The sequence below is a fragment of the Varroa destructor genome, unplaced genomic scaffold, assembly GCF_002443255.2.
Source record: "Varroa destructor unplaced genomic scaffold, Vdes_3.0 BEIS01000003.1, whole genome shotgun sequence".
Lineage (NCBI taxonomy): Eukaryota > Metazoa > Arthropoda > Arachnida > Mesostigmata > Varroidae > Varroa > Varroa destructor.
In genome coordinates, this window is record NW_019211456.1 from 26,079,610 (window position 1) to 26,097,778 (window position 18,169).

An 18,169-nucleotide genomic window follows, 5' to 3' on the forward strand; every position below is an offset into this window, starting at 1 on the left:
ACGCACGTGTGTGGTGTTTTCAGATTTCAAATAGGGTCCCAAATCGAATCAAAAGGCACACCTACTTGCAGTAAAGAGCCTGTCAAGTTCGAGAGATTTGCTTGACAGGCAAACACGCTTAAATAGCTGGAACTATATACTAACGAGAATAGAGTGCGCGAAACGAATTAGCCAATATGGTGAGCTCTAATCGTACACAATGGACACGACGAAATTTTGAGCAGAAAATCTTCTGTGAATTTAGTACGCAACGATAATGTCTGAGTACAATGACGACTGAAAATGTCGGAGCATCAAAACGAATGATGGCCGACAAAATCGAGCTGGAAGCTGGCTCGTGCACGGCAATACTACCAAAGGTAACCGGCCAAATTAATGCTGAAAGGTCAATAGTTTTAGGCTTAACAATGGGTCGGACAAAGAATTGCAAATGTCCTCGATTGCCGACTGTATAAACTGGAAAGCCATTATAGTATCCTTGATTTTTTTTGCCATTCGTTACGGACCGAAGTTATCTTCGCCACCTTTACGTTGGCACGGACGACTGACGAGCGACTGGTAACAAGTGCTCGATGGCTGCTTACGCTATTTAGCTTGCAATATCGCCATCGATAACAGCGGTGCTTTATGGAGTAACACAATACAGCAAGTGAGGTAAGAACAGCGCTTCGGGGTGCCCAACAGGTTGTCCTAACGAGTTCGACTACCTCAGTTTAAAAGTAGGCGAGTTTCTTCCATGGACCTCGAAAGCCTCGGCACTGATTGAATTGACAACAGGACCATCGTACTGTTTGTTAGTTACTTGATACTTATAAACATATGTGCTTATATGCAAAGTTCATGATGTACAGGTGTTGCCTAAGTTAGAAATGTATGCCTATTTGATCCGATTGATTAATTGTCCGATTGGCTACTTCGTCAAACTTAAACAACTCCTGCGTCTTGTACCTCATCTATTTTGAAAAAAGTGGAGTCGTTTTGATGAAATATCCAAACAAGGATGACGCACCTTTTTACCTATGAGGTAACGGCGGGTGCCTTCAAGGGTGAACAGTATTTTGAAGTACGGTTTGGACACTAACACATCTCACACGAAGTGTCGCCTTCTTCAGCGTCAATTACACTATGTGAGTTGCCAGTTTCGATCATACTGATAACAGATTCACGCCTAAACCTAACCGTATCCGGCGATTACTATCTTGTTAGCTATAGTAAATTGGCATTTGACCTGAAATTCGTCAAGTAGAAGCAATACAAAGCGTTGTCTTTGTCAGGTATTTGGTTCAACGGTGAAATTCTACTATTTGATAATATATAGAAAGGTAACGTGAGTGTGTCAGATCAGAAAAGCCTTTCACAGGTGAGGAAGCGATCGTGACGTCAACAGGACGACAGGCAGGCAGACAGACGAACAGAAGATCGTGATTGAGCTGGGATATAATAGGAGGCGTCGGTCTCATTAGCATTGAACAACTTTCTCTATATGCGGAGGGTACACGTCACTGACGTTGAGGTGTCAATGGCGAGGTTATTGTTACCGATTTTCACTGGCATTGTTAGTTGTGTTTGCCAGCTTTCTCCACACGAATGACGCCCTAGAGTGTGTTAGTATCCGAAAATAGACGAACAACGGACGCGTCAGACGACCAGCCAGCGAAACGCTCTGAATGATGGAATGGTAGTGCCACAATTGAGTACTGAGTATACCTACGGCATGGTTGAGCTGCCGTTTGCCTGAAATAGATTTATTTTCTTCTTGTAAAGGTCCATTTGAAATTTCTTACTTTTATAGGAGGAACATAAATGCATGTATGTGTCAAAAATCCTTGAAGAATGGCAAATTTGCTATGAAGGCTCACCCAGAACGTTTCAATAACAACGGGTTAAAAGTTCTCATGATGATTTTTCGGCTTTTCTGGAAACGTCGTTGATGTCTTGCGCGGACAATAATAGATATGGTTGTGAGAAAATGCCTAAGCTTGAAGATAACATTCGGGTATATAGTTAGCTTACGGACGGGAAAATTCGACCTTTCCTTTCCTTTAAAACTGTCTACATTTATAACATTGATTGTACTCAACTTTAGGAAGCACAAGCATAAGAGTTGTAGAAAATAACAGAGCCTGAAGTAGCTCGATATGCTTCTCGCAAACGCTGTGTACTTTCATCTTAACCGATTTATAATTCAATCTTCCTCAGAGCCGAAAATACCAATGCGTACGTACCGCTACGTTTTTTATGCAACGTATCTACATGAACGTTTCATTATTTCTTGCTCTTCGAATTCCTTGGAGTGGCCACCTTCGAATCTGTCTACTAGGACATAACAGACAAACGCCGCAGTATCGAAGTTACATTTACATTGCGTCGTCGTCACCACTAGCGATGACAATAACCATTGCACGAGGAATAAGTGACTCGATGCACTCAAACTATGGCACATACAAGACTAGGACTCGATGTTAGCGAGTAGCGAACGAGTAATCGACGCCATCGTAACCGCTATCCAAAAAAGCAGTAAACCACATATGACGACAATAACAACAACTGCAGGAACCACGGGCGGCCAGGGGAACACATATGAATTGGATTGATCCCGAGATGATACGGGGTGCCGGTAAGCCGACTGGCGAACAAATTGTGCAAAAGCATATCCTCCTTCATCGTAAAGCAGCGGCCGTAGCAAGAATGACGAAGGTCGGCTCCGCCGCTTCAGCTCAGTCAAGCCAGATGGTGATAACGTAAATCCACGATCATAGTAACAACGACGGTCGTAGTTAGGCCAACTGCAATTGGCTGTCACCAAAACATTGGTCACTGATTGCCTCGCGGACGCGACGGATGCTACGACGGTAAAGGAGTGTTCGTTGCGGCGGAAGTGGCAGCGGATTGCCTCTTCGCATAAGCTGGATTTGAAGCCTGTTTCGGCCGCTTGATTCGTGATCATAATGCCACCGCAGGATGACTGCGCACGCCGGCGGCGGCAGGCAGCAACGGCAGCGAAGATGTGCTGCCTTAGCCTTGACGCTGTCCGGGCCCATTGTTGATGTTGATCGGGACTGGCAGTAGGCTGTGGTATATTCCACGTCGTATATCGTCTTATTTCCACAATTGATATATTATACTATATACATTGTGAGCGTTATGGGATGTGCGATGTGTTGTCTTCATCTATTAGTGCTATGGGGATACTACCATTTCGATGAGAGGGGTGATCCACACAATGAGCTCCAGATACCAATACAGCTCTCCGCGAGAGTGAGCACCGTTGTTCGGGGGAACAGTGGGCGCGAAATACAAGCGCATTGAGGAGTCAAAATAGAACGGCGAACGAAAAGATTAAAATCAATCTATTATTACAGTTCTTTTTTTTTCTCTCTCGCTTCAAGCGCAGATCTCCCTTATTTCGTGTTTCACGCAGAACTCGTTGTAGCGCGCCGTAGTTTTGTATGCCGAATATCATAGTGGCCGAGAGGCTCTCTGCGCGACAAGTTCAACAATCGAAACCCACAGAGAACCACTACCGTATTAGTCATAGTTATCGTAGCCAGTAGTCAGCAACTGCTAGGTACGTACTTCAGCAGCGAATATTGCCGGTGTTGAACGCGATCAGGACCAGCTCAGAACAACAGCTTAGGACCGGCAAGAGACCGAGTGGTTGGACACTTCGCTGAGTGTAGCACAAAGGATTAGCGAGCAAATATATTCCCGTATTGCTTTTCTCCTCATCCTCGCATCATCTTTGTATGCGTGTGCGTAAAATAAAGGCACCGTTAACGCGCCTGACCACGCGGAAACGTGATGGAGCGTCATGATTCAAGCTTGGCGGAAAAGTTGGCCATCGCCACTAAAGATTCGCTATAGACGATAGCGGCGCGAGGAGGAAACATGTAGTAAGCAAGTTGACATATCGTCGGGCGTCGAACATCGCTGGCGGATGGCCACAAGCCCCGCAGCGACCACACACAAATCCGACCTATCTCTTGAAAGTGATACGTTTCCATCTTCCCCCCGAGGGAAAAGTGTCTGAGTCAACCACTTTCAGCCGCTATTTGCTGCCGTCGAAAATCACAGAAATGTACAAATCCGGGAACACAGAGAGTGACGGTCGTCGTCGTCGTCGTACTGTTCGTGGGCATGAAATTATGGAGTAAACGTAGTGGCGTATCCTATAAGCAGAGAACGACAGCTCGGAACAGGCATGGAAAGGCAAACCATGCGTTTGCATACTCTGATCCTATATCGCGGACTTTACCAGAATATATACAAAATTAAGGATGTCATCGATATCGTGGAGGTGGCAAATATTCTAAATAGCCATTCGGCTACAAGCTCTAAACAAATGAAAGGATCCCCACTAAAAATCAGAGGCCAAGTTTCAGGAATGAACGGGGGAAATCGCTCGGGTTGTTGTATATTTAATCTGTTTTAACGAGCAGGTTACTGGATTATTATTATTATTATATTCTTTACTCTGTAGGGTGCTGCAACGCAGCGAGAAGCCGCTTGTCTTAATGGGTAAAAGCTCTTCAAGTCAATTATAAAATGTAGGCTCATACGTTCGGATATAACCGATTCGTAAATCGGTTTCGAAAAGGACGTCGTCAGCAGTTTCTTTCAGCCTGATTGGTCCTTACCTTTATTTTAGGAAGGGCATCGACCTATAGTATTTTGTGTTGCATGTTACAACGTGTTCTCTAGTTCTTTTAGTCTTAAGTTCTTTAGGACAAGACCTTCATTAAAGTGTTTATGCCGCTGTAAAAACAATGTACACCGAACAAAAAATGGGGAAATTTTAGTGTTTCATTTCACATTTCTTTAATGCCGTTTTCAGAGGAATTAACTCTGTTGCCATAGGATATTTTTCGAAATAGGTTTATTTATACAATTTAAAACTCATGACACAAAATGTTTTCGTTATAATCGTTAAAAATCGTGATATAACGCCAATTGCAAATCGATACTTTTGTATCTGCTGGAATGTTTTGAAAATTGTAAAATAAGATAAAAATTAGCCCCTGTAATAAATCATGCTAACGAATGCATTAAACAATAAAAACACCACAATGAAATAAAAGTTTTTCTTTAATCCACCTTGTTCTAGCTTTTGATCGGTCTTCTTCTGTTAGCAGATACCCCCTGCACCTCTGGCCTTAGAGCAATAATGTTTGACTACTAGCTATTTTAGATCAAGTCGATAATATGTCAGGTTATAGTTTCTCGCGTGAAGACTATGAGGCCATCAAAACTAATTTCTCTCTAAATTTTTTATCATTACCTTTTTTTTGTTTTTTATTGCGGAATCAATATATTGAATGATCGCTATGCTCAATACTGACGCTAGCTTATCTTTATTCTCTTACACATAAAGAGGACCGAGTCGAAGTATTAACGTACCGCGGCCCATATTACTGAATAAGGCTAGATAATGGCCGCCGATTTTCTTCTAGGAATACACAAACCAGCTTGACAAATTTCATCAGAAAGATATTGGTTTCTATTGTTTTAAGTCTAAAACAGCCCTTTTAGTAAGCTAACAAACGGATTCGCGCGATACTGAAAATATTCGACCCCTCTAGGTTACTGCAAGGCCTCTATCTAGTGATACTAGAAGGGCTGAGACTTTCAAAGATTTTTTTAGAAAATCTTTTTCCTGACGTTGAATGATTGCTTGCGGATCAACAGCTGGGTTAAGTGTCAAGGGAACTTACTTACATTTACTTAAAGACATCCTGGTCTATGGTAGTATTTCTCCAATCATTTTTTAAGCACTCGCTCTTTACTGCAGTTATTATCGGCACGAGCCGACTACGTGCATAATTTCCAAAAAACCTATATCGCGTCTCTGTCCATCCTGCTCCCTTTCCTTCGTTTTGAAGGAACTGGTACATTTGAAGACCTACACAGGCTTTTCGCTGAGGGCAAATCCACTTCACAAAAGTTAGTCGGTGCGGCACAGTGATACGGTATAGAAGGCAACACACATTAGCATCATTTAAATTGTATATATATGTATTTTTTTAGGGCGAATAATAAAGCTTCCCAGCCGTGGTTTATATGATTTTGGAACTGATTGTAAGTATAGCGTGGTTGAATGGTTGTCAATTTAGGATCAAAATCGGTGATCGTGCTTTCTTGATATCGTAGAGTCCTGTGCAGGCCTATTCTACGAATCCATACTTGGCCTTGGTGATTTGCTCTTTGCGGACGTTGTTATGGTATAGTCTTTAATCAAATCGGCAGCCTGCGCAGTAATACGATCAAAGTGGCACGACAGTTTTAATATGGAGGTATTTGTAGGCGTTTCTTTTTTTCGGTGCCCGTATTTCCTTTTCCAAGGATTCTATTCAGGATGTACGGGTTAACAAAAGCCCTCTCCTTCCAAACATTGCTTTGGATGTTGTTTATGTTCCAAGAACAGTAATAATCGATACGTAACAGAATTTTCTACCGCTTCATTTTTACAAAAACTGATCTACATTCTGTAATTCCTAAATATATAATATTTGTACGTATTGTAATATGTATAATTTATGTGTAGAAAGGTATACAACGTTCCTAAAAAGTTCGTCGTGTTTAAGTTAAATTCACAAATGAACTTTATGAGGTTACCGATTTCAGGATGCTTAGTAACGTCAAGTCGTAGTTGTTCGCTATGATAATTGGTCGAATTGAATTAGAGAGTTTGAAACGTTTTTGCCGGAAAAAATGCCGCGGCTATGAAAGAAGATCATTGTAAAGCTACAATTGATTAGCAGCGAAGATTAGGTGCTTGTCTTCACCTGTCTTTACAGTGGACCATCATATTGTGAACACGGTTCGGTAACAGTCGGTAAACATAACAGAGTCAATTATTTCCACGATTTAGGCCTTTGACCTCGTCAATGATCAACGATTTTCACTATGGATGCATGTACTTTTTTACACTTGCAAAAAAAGGGGCAAGAAAATTTACCTATAGTGAAGAAAGGGTAAACAAAGAAAGTCAGCTTCTAAATAAAAAATACTTGAATATGTGTTGAGTCAGTACCAAAGATAAAATATTGTTACCAGTAACAATTGGCAGTGAGAATACTTTAAGATAACCCGGTACGGCACTTGAACGGAATACCTGATTTTGTGCTTTTGTCAGGGTATCGGTTTGATACATTTGTGTGAGCTGTTCGTTATACAGTAGGAAAAATAACAGCACGAAATTTCACAACTGGCACTTGTGTCGGCAAAAAATACTGAACAGATTTCAAATAACGAGGATTTAGAACGTGTAAGAATTATTTGGGTATCACGTTTTACGTCTGCCAGTATTATGGTAGTTAAGCGTTGTTCGAAACAATTCGTCGCTGGTCCAAAGCAAAGCGAACTACGTTTACGCCCAATTTCGAATCTAGACTACCTCACGTGTACGAGACAATACCGTTGTCATCACACGATCCCAGAGATCGAACGCGTAATAACCTAGATAGGCGAAAATGAACTAAACGTTTCTTGGCTCTATCGAACCAATGGTTTGAAAGGTCCATGTACAGTCAGATCACCGCTGAGGTTAGGCTACGTTTACGTGGTCAGACACATAATAATACATTGGCTGGTTCCGTTGTTTCCAACAGTAATGGTGCACAATATATCAACGATTGTTCTTACATCTTAGGTAGAAACGCGAGTTGAATTCATAGTAATGGTGATCCTGTAACATTCATATTCCAATGATCATAGAACACAAATGTATACCTATGTTTTTCTTTCTCTGAAAATAGCGGGACAATTCTGACCTGTTTTCGTTGATACGAACCGTACTCAGTGATAGTATATTTCAGGACGCTGTCAGAGTCCTCTAACGAGTTTGCTGCTATTGAGTGACGATTATTACTTTGACAATGTCACTTTTTTTTTCGTAGCGGATTTTGTCTTAGCAGCTGCTTAAATAATAACGATAGTGTTTAGTATTAGAAATGTTTATGGATTAAGGGACAAAATGACGATGTCCTCGCAATAAATTTGCGATGCCCGTTGCCGAAGCACAGAGTGTCGTTTAACTCAACCTCAATGATGCTAAGTCGCGATGAAATTTCTTTACGCCACTCATACGATTTTTCGTATCTTTGCTTCGTAGGCTTCTGGTTCTCAAGGTTCTATCCGCACCGATCTACGAGACGAAGTTGACACGAATCACGAAACATCAAGTTTTCTTCGTGCCGGCAAAGCTACTCAGAGTAATAACAGAAATTGTTTAATAGAATGATTGATACCTATAATAAAATAATGATACCTCGAACTAGCAAAGTTCAACTTCTCAGCATTACTGCTTCAGCTCTAATATCCGATGTATATGTATATAATACATAGAAATAATTAGTAAATAGCTTATTTTCACAGCAATAGAAGTATACAATAAAGTTTTTCCAGTTGTTGAATGTTTGATAGTGACACAATGGCATGGTAATGACCAATACCTCTTATACCTATAACACGTATGGGTGTGTCTCTTTATATTGAAGCTGACACAAACTAAGGAAACTACCACAGTGAACATGTTTGCTGCCAAATGTTATTTTTCTTTGTCATTTGTCTAATATCCGTTTATAAAACGATAGTCATCTAAAGCTCCTACTGAAACGTTCAGCTATGATTAGGCACCGATGAGCTAGACAAACATTTTTTCTTGTTTTTCTTCAAGCTGAATTTCTGATATAATGCACTGAGCAAAACGTTGTCGTTTACTGTTACGCCAGTTGCTTACAAAATGGAAGAGTTCGTCTTTGAATGCATCTGCTACTGCCCTAGTTCGGCTCCTCCATAGACGAGCGATGCCAGAATGACCACACGGATAGTCAATCCACCGAGTGACCTCAGAATGGACAATCACAATCAACCAAATCGAAATACCAAGTCATGGCAGACTCATTCGGTTCACAAAAGGGGGCAGATCGATGGCGAAGAAGACGACTTGGAGAATACATGACTAGAAACCAACTCCGAGGAGGGGGCGCGACTCAGCCACACTGTACAAGTTACTTCGCAGCGACTATACATCAATTGCGCATACTTTGTTACTCACTAGAAACGTCATTGTGTTACAGTTTCGTGCTACACACTCTCGTTGTTTATCTCTCGGTATCTTTCTGTCGTACGAGACGCACTCGGCTCAGGACCGATCTCCAACGCGGCTTGAACATTGGGACGGTCATGCGGTCGAGTCCAGCTTCTGCAGCGCGCGAATCATTTTCTTGTTCTTTTTGGCCTGAATGAAGGGAGAGGGCAAAAAGGTTGGGGTATGAGTACAAGGATATCCATTGCACGCCTGCTGTGTGCGACTGCTAAACGAGTAAGTTTCCCCCATCTCTGCCTCCTTGGGATGGCCTCTTTGACAGGCGAGCCATTGAACCAGCGGCCCGTGATATCCCCGCGCTGCAGTAACTACCTGCTGCCTTTATTGAGAAGTACTAGCATACTGACGGTGAGCGGCGCTTTTGCGAATAGAGACGTGACTCTCGTCTCGGCGTAATGTATGATTGTGGCTCGATCTAAGTATGGATTATTGTGTGTTCGACTCGATGTTTGCTCCTTTATAGAGTACGCATGGCACTCAGCTTTGCTACAATGATATCATTGTCGGTAGATGACCACTCCACTAATAGGACGGAGATTTTAAAGAATGTGTGTCTGTAGCAAGAAGGCATTCAAAGGTGGCGTACTAGAGATGCCTATGGGGGTAGTTGCATTTATGCTGGTGTTTTGTCAAGCGGGCTTCACGTTTGCACAAAGAGACTCCTATACACGAGCAAATTGTCTTCGAATGCGCATCTCAAACAGAGGACGAGCTTATTCTTTACTTTGTTTGCTATATAAATACGATATTGGTGTCGGGACTTCGAAGCTGAGGAGAAGTCGAGATCCTTTACAGGTGCCTTTCTAAAGATAACGTATACTGTTTTATGTAATCGAACGATAACTAGAAAACGCGAAGATCATAATGACATGCCAGAATCGCTGCGTGTCGAACAATACGGGAGAACGTTTTTTATAAAGTAAGATTCTGATTATTAGAAGAATACTTTCGCAACATCAACAAATGACTGGCAAATTGTGAAGCAACTGAATGTGAGAGCTGCACAATTTTTCGAATTCTATATGATAGGCATAAAATTGGCTCGAGCTTTCCCATTTTGCGCCGTGGTGCCTAATCGCATAGCTGTACTAGGAAGATGCTGAACAGCGGTACCCCTCCCATTGCTCATTTGCTCGACCGTCTCTGCAACTTAAGAGGTACACAGAACTGTGAGAGTTTCATCCTGAAGGCCACGAGTCCAACGGCGGCGTAAAACAGGTTACCTGTTACGGGAGTATGGGATAATTCGCACAGAGGTTTAGATAGAGACGATGATTAGAACATGATGTTAACACATCTGTATCAGAGTAACTGAACAAAACAGGGTACCAGTATCCCTACAGCGCTAGAATCAAATTGGCCAATGGAACAACCCAGCACAGTACAGCTATGCAATAGATTTGTTGAAATGGGCCGACGGTAGAATTGAAACGAAAAAGGCGATTTTACAGGAGAGACAAGTGCGACATCGTGATGAATACGAAGCGGCAAGATAGTAAGGCGACCGTGTCGAGTTCGAGTTCAAGGTTTAGGCTAAAAAGGTTTAAATTTTCTTTCAGTTGGACTAGGGCAATCAACGAGATGGTACGAAGCAGCATTCAGCGTGTACGAGTAGCCCGGATCATGTGTGCGAAAAGAATAAAAGTGTCTGCATGATCCTTGTCAAAAATAAGTAAATATAGTACACATATGTGATCGTATTTGATTACCCGCTGGTCGAGTGGCACCAGCCACTCTGTTCCTATATATCATTATATTTATTCTTAACATTCATTTGTACGGTTTTATAAGCTAATGGTTAACATGGCACCACGGTATGTCTGCACGCTATCTGCTTCCTTTGAACTTCGAAAGCCTTTCCATGGATGTATTTGAAAACAGAACAGAGTCCGTCCATCGCAAAGCCTACATGGGATATACACGTTTCTGTTTCATTGAGCAAATTTGCCTGCTGTCTTGGGTGCTATGTCAAGAATGTCAAACCTCAATGTTATTCGATCGGCCCGAATACAACGTCCTCGGCAACACCAAATCCGACGACGGTATCGATAAAGACTTCGTGGAATCTCGAATTCGCGTTCCGGAAAATCCATCCTCGCGTGTGCAAACACGAATACAAACGTGTCTGTATCCCACAAAAAGATAGCTTCGTGCAACACCTCTCTCGCCTATCGTTTCTATCGAAAGCTCTACTCGTATTGAATGTTGATGGTAAAAAGCGTCGATTAAAATGCCAGCGCACGCTGCAGGAATAGCTAGTTCCTAAATCAAATAATAGGTAGGTAACTGTCCCATAGTCGATCTGCTATGAAGGAGCAATCACAGCACATGGTGGAAAAGGACCTTAGATTGCATAGGTCGGCAGAAGCGTTCAAAAAGCGAGTGAGAGCACCGCATCATCAGCAGAACAGCCATTTTGTACATTGCCACCACTAATGAAACGATCCATGTAGCCATGAAAGTACGATAACGTCCATTGACAAGGTATACCGAGCCAATCCGTGGTAGTGTACTGCGCGATGTCTCAATGGAGCCTATTAATCAGTATCCGATGATACCGAGTTGATTCTCCAAACGGTTTCACTCAAAGAGCAGTGAGGCTGTCCGGGAATGACCGTCTCGCTTTTGCGGGGAGCCAGCCATATAGGGAATACCAACTAAAACATGGAGCGACTGACGCACCTAGATCGTTCTTCCCCGCGCTCATTTCAATCAATAGTCGACAGATAGATGACTAGACAAATCATAACGGATCCCAGACACACACAGCTCCGGGATCAAACACTTAGCATTGGTTCGTGCGTTCAGAACTGAAGCAAGCCTAACATTAAAGTTAGTTGTCTTTGGCAAGAACATACGGGTACGCACCACTACAAAATTGATGAGTTCGTGTGACTGTGAATAACTCCATAAAGCTATTTCTATGAACTGTGATGGTTCGGGGAGTAACTAAAGCAAAAAGTCCTTACAATAAGCAAGCGGGAACAAGCAACCCACTAAAGTGGAATATCGCAAATGCAAGGAGAATGAAACTTTCAATTAATCAGGAACTCGATACCTGGCGAATTTCTCGGCCGGACTTCGCTCCGGCTCGAAACCGGCTCGCGCCCACAAGTTCGTCCCATACCGCTGATCAGACGCTGGCACCCACTTTGCTTCGACCGGGGCTTTGTTCAATCAGGTCAACGTATCCGAAAAAGCTAGCTACCACTACATTCGTGCCTTCGTGCTAGCTTCATTTATCGCGCTCGCGGGCATGTCACCCAATGAGGAGCGGAGAGACTACTGAAGTCGCAGACGCAAGAAAATTGTTCTAACATCGCTAGTTGTGTCGGTTTACTCGAAATGTGATCACTAAGGGTCGATGTAATGGCTCAAAACATATGAGCAGCATTGCCATCAACCGCCCAGATGTTTGTACTGAGTGCATCGCTACCTACTACACGGAGAAAGGTGTGGATGATGCAAAAAGACGCTTCTAATTTTGAGCCCCTTGAGCTAACCCCACTCAAGAGATTCGTAGTAAGGTTGAGATCGAGGATCGTTATTTTTTGAGCTGGCAGCACGCGCAAAACGTAGCGGGACCACTAGTTTTGTAAATGCTGACAGTAGAGTATAACTTACGTTAATTAGCGTGCTCTATACGTATGGACCTCATTGGGCGCGGGACTTGCAGCGTTTAAATTAGGAAAATCTAACGGAAAACCAACAAGCGGCAGTATCAAGAAGCCAACATGGGAAGCTAAGCTTGACTTATACAAAATAAGCGTATCCTTTATTTAAAAAAAAGACTGTATAATACTATATGACGAAGGTAACCGAAAGATTGTAAGATGAGGTGTATATTCATCTGGAGCCTCAACGCGGTTCCAAGGATAGTGGTTAAAGCAAACATTGAAGCGTTCCTGATACTTATGAAATGGTAAAGAAAAAAAAATATATATATATACATATAAAATAAAAAAATACGTTTCAAAAATGCTGATAAGATACGCTGGTAGTATATTGCGCGTAAAAAATCGTCGCCCCAAATGATGGAGCCTACTTTCAGAAGGACATTTAGTACATTTTGACAATTCGTTTGTTTATCTTATTAATAGATTTACTGCTTCGCTACCTTTCCGTTTAAGCCTTTGGAAATTCTTAATAACCTAAAGCCATACCTATTACCTGAGTTGATCTACACCGCGAATCGACGCTCAGAGCCTTAGACGAATTTTCTACAGATAGATAAATACAAACAATATAATTCGGGGGCAGATATATCGACAGCCGCGGTTAACACATTGTTTAAGGGTGAATGTCATCATTGTCAAATAACTGGTTTTTTTGCAAAGTATGGCCACGACCCTATAATATTCGATATCGTTTACGCGGTGTAAATCTCAAAAATAGACAAGTGGTTTTATCACTATCCGAACTACCAGTACGTTTCAAATATGCTACGCTGTTATTTTGTTTTATTTATAGTAACTCTCGGCCGAATCTACGGTCGAAACGGCCAAAGGAAGTCTATTCAGGCCTAGGAACAGACAGCTACGTAAACTACTGATGTAGATAAATGCGAAAAGGTTTCTACCGTTATTTGAGCGCAGAATAATTGCAAGCTAAACTCTACGCGATTATACTTCAGTGGACAACGGTTGTGTTTCGCCACATAGGAAAAGATATCTTCCCTCATAAGTAGTATCTGAAAAAGTGAAGGTTGACTTTGTTATTTGCGGCCAGAGCTCACAGTTTCAAAAGCACCCATTTTCGATTTATAGGAAGCTTCTTTGTTCACACCAATAAGTGCAGTACTTACGTGGCGTTCGTGGCACTCGAAATAGTGGGTCTTTTTTTGGCCGAACTTGTGCTGGGTCCGAACTCAATGTCACTTCGTAGCGAGCCACACCCAGTGGTTTCAAGCTTCAGACTCTATGCCCTAATGGCTTCAGCCTCAAACACGACCAGCTAACTGATTGAAAAAAGGATGCCGTTAGCTGGAAAGCCAAACAAATAGCCTATTTTCTGTTCGGACTAATCTAACATCTAGAATCTTTGCTCGTCCTTCAATCCACCAATCTATCTCTGTCCACACAGACAAACTAATCCGTGCACCGCCACTTCGACGCATCAGCCGCCGCAAAAGAAGGCAGACTGCGATTTGGGCGAGCAGACCCCTTAAACCTAATCGTTGTAGCAAGCGCCACCCTCGACAGACTTATTGCATGGCCTTCAGCGAGTCTATTCCAGTCGCTCCATAAGCCAAAATAATAACTAAGGCTAATACAGATTGTCTGGTCCTTAGACGTCTTGACTGTCTCGAAAAGCCTCTCAGATCGTCCCTGCTAAACGGACTACGGCTTCGCTCCACCGAATAGCAGCGTCTTTTCCACAATAGGAAGCAGATTCAACTCAGAAGTAGACGAGTCGTTATCCGAATGCTTTGTTCGTCGCCAGCTTCAGGTTATAACAAACAGAAAATTGTCACAATCGATTCTCTAATACAGATCTAATGGACATGGAATCGTTGTGGCCCACCTGTAATGGGAGAATCTTTTACTGGTAACAAAAATACGTGTACTTGCAAAAATAATCTTCAATAATTTTTTTTTTCAAAATCACTTTGATAGTCCTTGATGTAACAGAGCTGCTCCTTGTGTTGTTCTCCTTCGGATTCGTATGGAAACACCTACAGTCTAACAGTTGATTAGCGACCCCCCTGCCCCACTTCAAAGTGGAACTACCCGCCGCGTTACCTGTTCGATATAATAACTTGGCCCAGAATCGAAACTGCAATAGCCCATTGTTACCATTAACCCCCATAGCTATTTGCTAATCTGCCCAACGATCTAACTAGTAGACGCTTTTTAACGCAACATTTGTCGTGCTCGATTTTCATGGGTATCGTAAAATAGAATCTAGAAACAAAGTCAAAATTCATACTGACGACAACAAAACTCTAGCGGATTGAATTCTGGTCATAATAGCGTAAAAGGTCGGCGCTCCTATTCAACTCATGGATATGTGCGCGTTTTCTTAGCTAGAACCCTGTCGGTTTTTTCAGTGTGGTTCCTCACACAATGAGCGCACATTAGAGGTTCCTAGCGCTGAATAATAGGCTCAGTATACATAGTGTCACTGCATTGTAGGCCCAAAGGTGTACACCCAGCCCGCGCCCTTTGTATATTGGCAGTAACTGTAGTACAGGCGTGTCATTGTGCATCGAGCTCTGTATACATCGTGTGCAATTGTGCCTCTCTAACAACAGTGCATGAAACACTAAGAATCGGTAAAGAATAGGCACAAACCAGCCATCGTTATGGCTGAATGTGTACGATACTTACAATGCCGTCCCTTGAATTTGCCCGAGGACGCTCCTGATCTTCAGCTCGGATCGCACCACTGGTGCCACACTGATAACAATCTAATTGTAATATAAACAGAGTTACTTAGTCGGACTAAATGGTCATCAAGAACATGATCATAATGGCACCATTATGCAACGGTAGTGATAATTAACACGTGGACGTAGGACACCGCTGTTATGTGAATACAGAGAGTACTGAGCAAAAATGTCTGCGACGACTCCTTACAACTTCTTCAGTAACATATTAGAGGGTAAAACATCGCTGGTTGAGTCTTCTGGTGCTTATCTTTACAACTTCTTTTTCCAGTTAGAAGTTGCTTTTAAAAGAGATGCTTTCATTAAATGTACCCCATAAAATAACAATTTTTTCAAGCAAGAAATACAGCTCCGTAAATTTGTTAACGTCCGTAGGCTTGCCAGTAGACATTGACAGAGTGTCGCTTCTTGCTGGTGGTAGGAAAATGCATCAAGCCATATATATATATATATATATATATTTATCCGCCGAATTAGAGTAGTCTAACAAGAATAGGCTGCACATTATTCCTGGCAGGACAAGAGCGGTCTTGGAAACTTCATAAAAATTGACGACGCATGCCGACAGGACAGCTCGTTTCGAAGTGACCAACCTGTTCACATTGGGATCGATAGGAGCACGTACCGAAAAAAACCCACTACAATAATAATAAGCTCAACGAGCTAAAGAAACTAAGGCAGCCCAAAAACCAATTTAAATAGGTATATTAATGGTATATTGAAACGCTGGTCTACTTATTTTACATTATTATATAATGTGCTATATAACAGTGCTAACAATGCAGGTAAAATTTTCCATTGGCTTTTTAACAGTCGCAAGGGGGAACGATAGCGAAACAAATATTACATGTTACGAGATCATATCATCTCACTAATATGTGTCGTAGGCGAGCAGTGTGCTTAAACTTCAATGAAAATAGACTCTGACAAGTTGCCGTATTCGAATCTGCAACTTACTGAACTTGGCATTCGAGTGTTATTACCTCCTAACTGGTTGAAACCCCATTTTCATTTTGCAGTCGGTTGCTGTATGCGTCACAGGTTCGTCTCACAGATGAAAGTTAGTTACTAGAAAAGTACTATATTTTCTGATAGATGCAAACCTTCGCCAGCAAACGAGTATCGAAAATTTCTAGGGAGTAGAGATGATACTTTGCTTGTATCTTGCCTGGTGCAATATGCTTATACTAGCCCATTTTCCCATTGGCCGAATTTTTATTGATTCTCTGCTTTGATGCATAGGCGCGTAAGCTTCTCCGTGTCTTTACGCAGCCTCTCCAATAGCCTCTTAAATCGATTTACAATATTTGCATTTCTTCCATTCGCTGTATATGAGAAGCTGGCAGGTACCTACCTACCTGTCCAGTCGAGCAAAGGACCACCCCGAAGCTGACTGGGGTCTATTGAAGTTCTTTGGGGCGTCCGTCTTGGGCTCATTTTGCGACAATGACGGCGGCATAATGTCACTCCTTCCAGTGAGTAATGTCGAAGCGGATAAAAAGATAAGTGTATTTTTCGCTTAACGTATACGTTACAATCATTGCTATTGTATGCCGTTTGAAAACGCGATATTGGGGTCACTAGACAAAGATTCGAATTACTTTTATTAGACAAGTTTCAACTGTATGACGATAGATGCCATAGAAATCTTGTCTTACCTCAACACCTAGGCGCCAACAGGTATCCTTATTTACCAGAAATTTTAGGGAACTTTTCGAACTTGCTCCTGTCCATCCGTCGGACAGAAGTTATGTATAGGCTAATAAAACTTATTCATCGAACGATACTCCATAGGAGTTACAGTTGGGTGTCACAGTTCGCCGTAGCCTCCCGGCTGCTTATAGCCGTATCTTTGTCATGTCAGTTTTATCCAACCCTTCATTGTGTTTCTGGGTCAGCAAGGCTGGGCTTCAAATTCTCTCGCAGCGTCGGCTCGCATAGCTCACATTCTGCCGTTTGCGCTGACAGGTCGATTCTTAGCCACAGCATGAGGTGCGCATAGGCCCCGTCCCTCACAGTCTTCTATCGTATCGTCTCATGTCTAAATTCATTTTGGCAATTAGAAACTGCTGGCGATGAGTCGAAGAAGAATCGAAGTCCATATCAGAACTATTTGAGGAATTCGCCGACGCTGCTGCCGCCACCAAACTTCAGATCGGCTCCTTTCTGACTGAAGCCATCTTCGGTTGAGACAGTTAGCTTGCTGTACGCCTGGCGACGATATGCTGTAAAGCGTGGGCTGTGGAACAAACATGCACCCAGGCGCTGACATTGGACTGAACTGCCACGCTAGCTTTGTGTTCCCAAGCGGCGTTAATATTGTCGCGACAAGCTCAGCTTCCATCATCACGCTCGATCTCCTCAAGCATGATCGACCAACTTTGACCCTCTGTCCTCGGCTCTGTCGTCATTAGTAAATCGCGTTGAGTTGTCGATAAGCCAACACAGCCGCTGCGGTTAAAATAGCAATAAATAACCGATAGTTGAACACTATATACAGCCCATCGTCATGGGCCCTTCAGCTATCGACGGGACCTGACAAAATTTTCGAAAAAAAAAAAAACAAATTAAGTATCGTATGCTTATCCTGAATCAAACGTATTTTCTATTTCTAACGTTAGAAATTGCTATTCAGGTGCTATATTTCTATGGCCTATAGGACCACACTCGTAACC

At 42.4% G+C, this 18,169-nt stretch overlaps 2 long non-coding RNA genes across 3 annotated transcripts in view; both read right to left on the minus strand.

Moving 5' to 3' along the window:
- The window catches only part of LOC147756727 (uncharacterized), a 61,422-nt gene that overhangs the window by 11,239 nt on the left and 32,014 nt on the right, over nt 1-18,169 (minus strand). The window contains exon 3 of one of the 2 annotated variants that reach the window (XR_015323552.1): nt 17,076-18,029. The exons of the other annotated variant lie outside the window; for it this stretch is intronic. This is a non-coding gene — a long non-coding RNA (uncharacterized LOC147756727). Of the gene's footprint in view, nt 1-17,075; nt 18,030-18,169 lie in introns of those variants that run through there. 2 annotated transcript variants of the gene reach the window in all.
- LOC147756728 (uncharacterized) lies at nt 6,045-8,314 on the minus strand. Its single transcript, XR_015323550.1, has 2 exons — nt 7,112-8,314; nt 6,045-6,244 (listed from the first exon to the last, which is right to left on the minus strand). It is a non-coding gene; the product is annotated as an uncharacterized LOC147756728 (long non-coding RNA).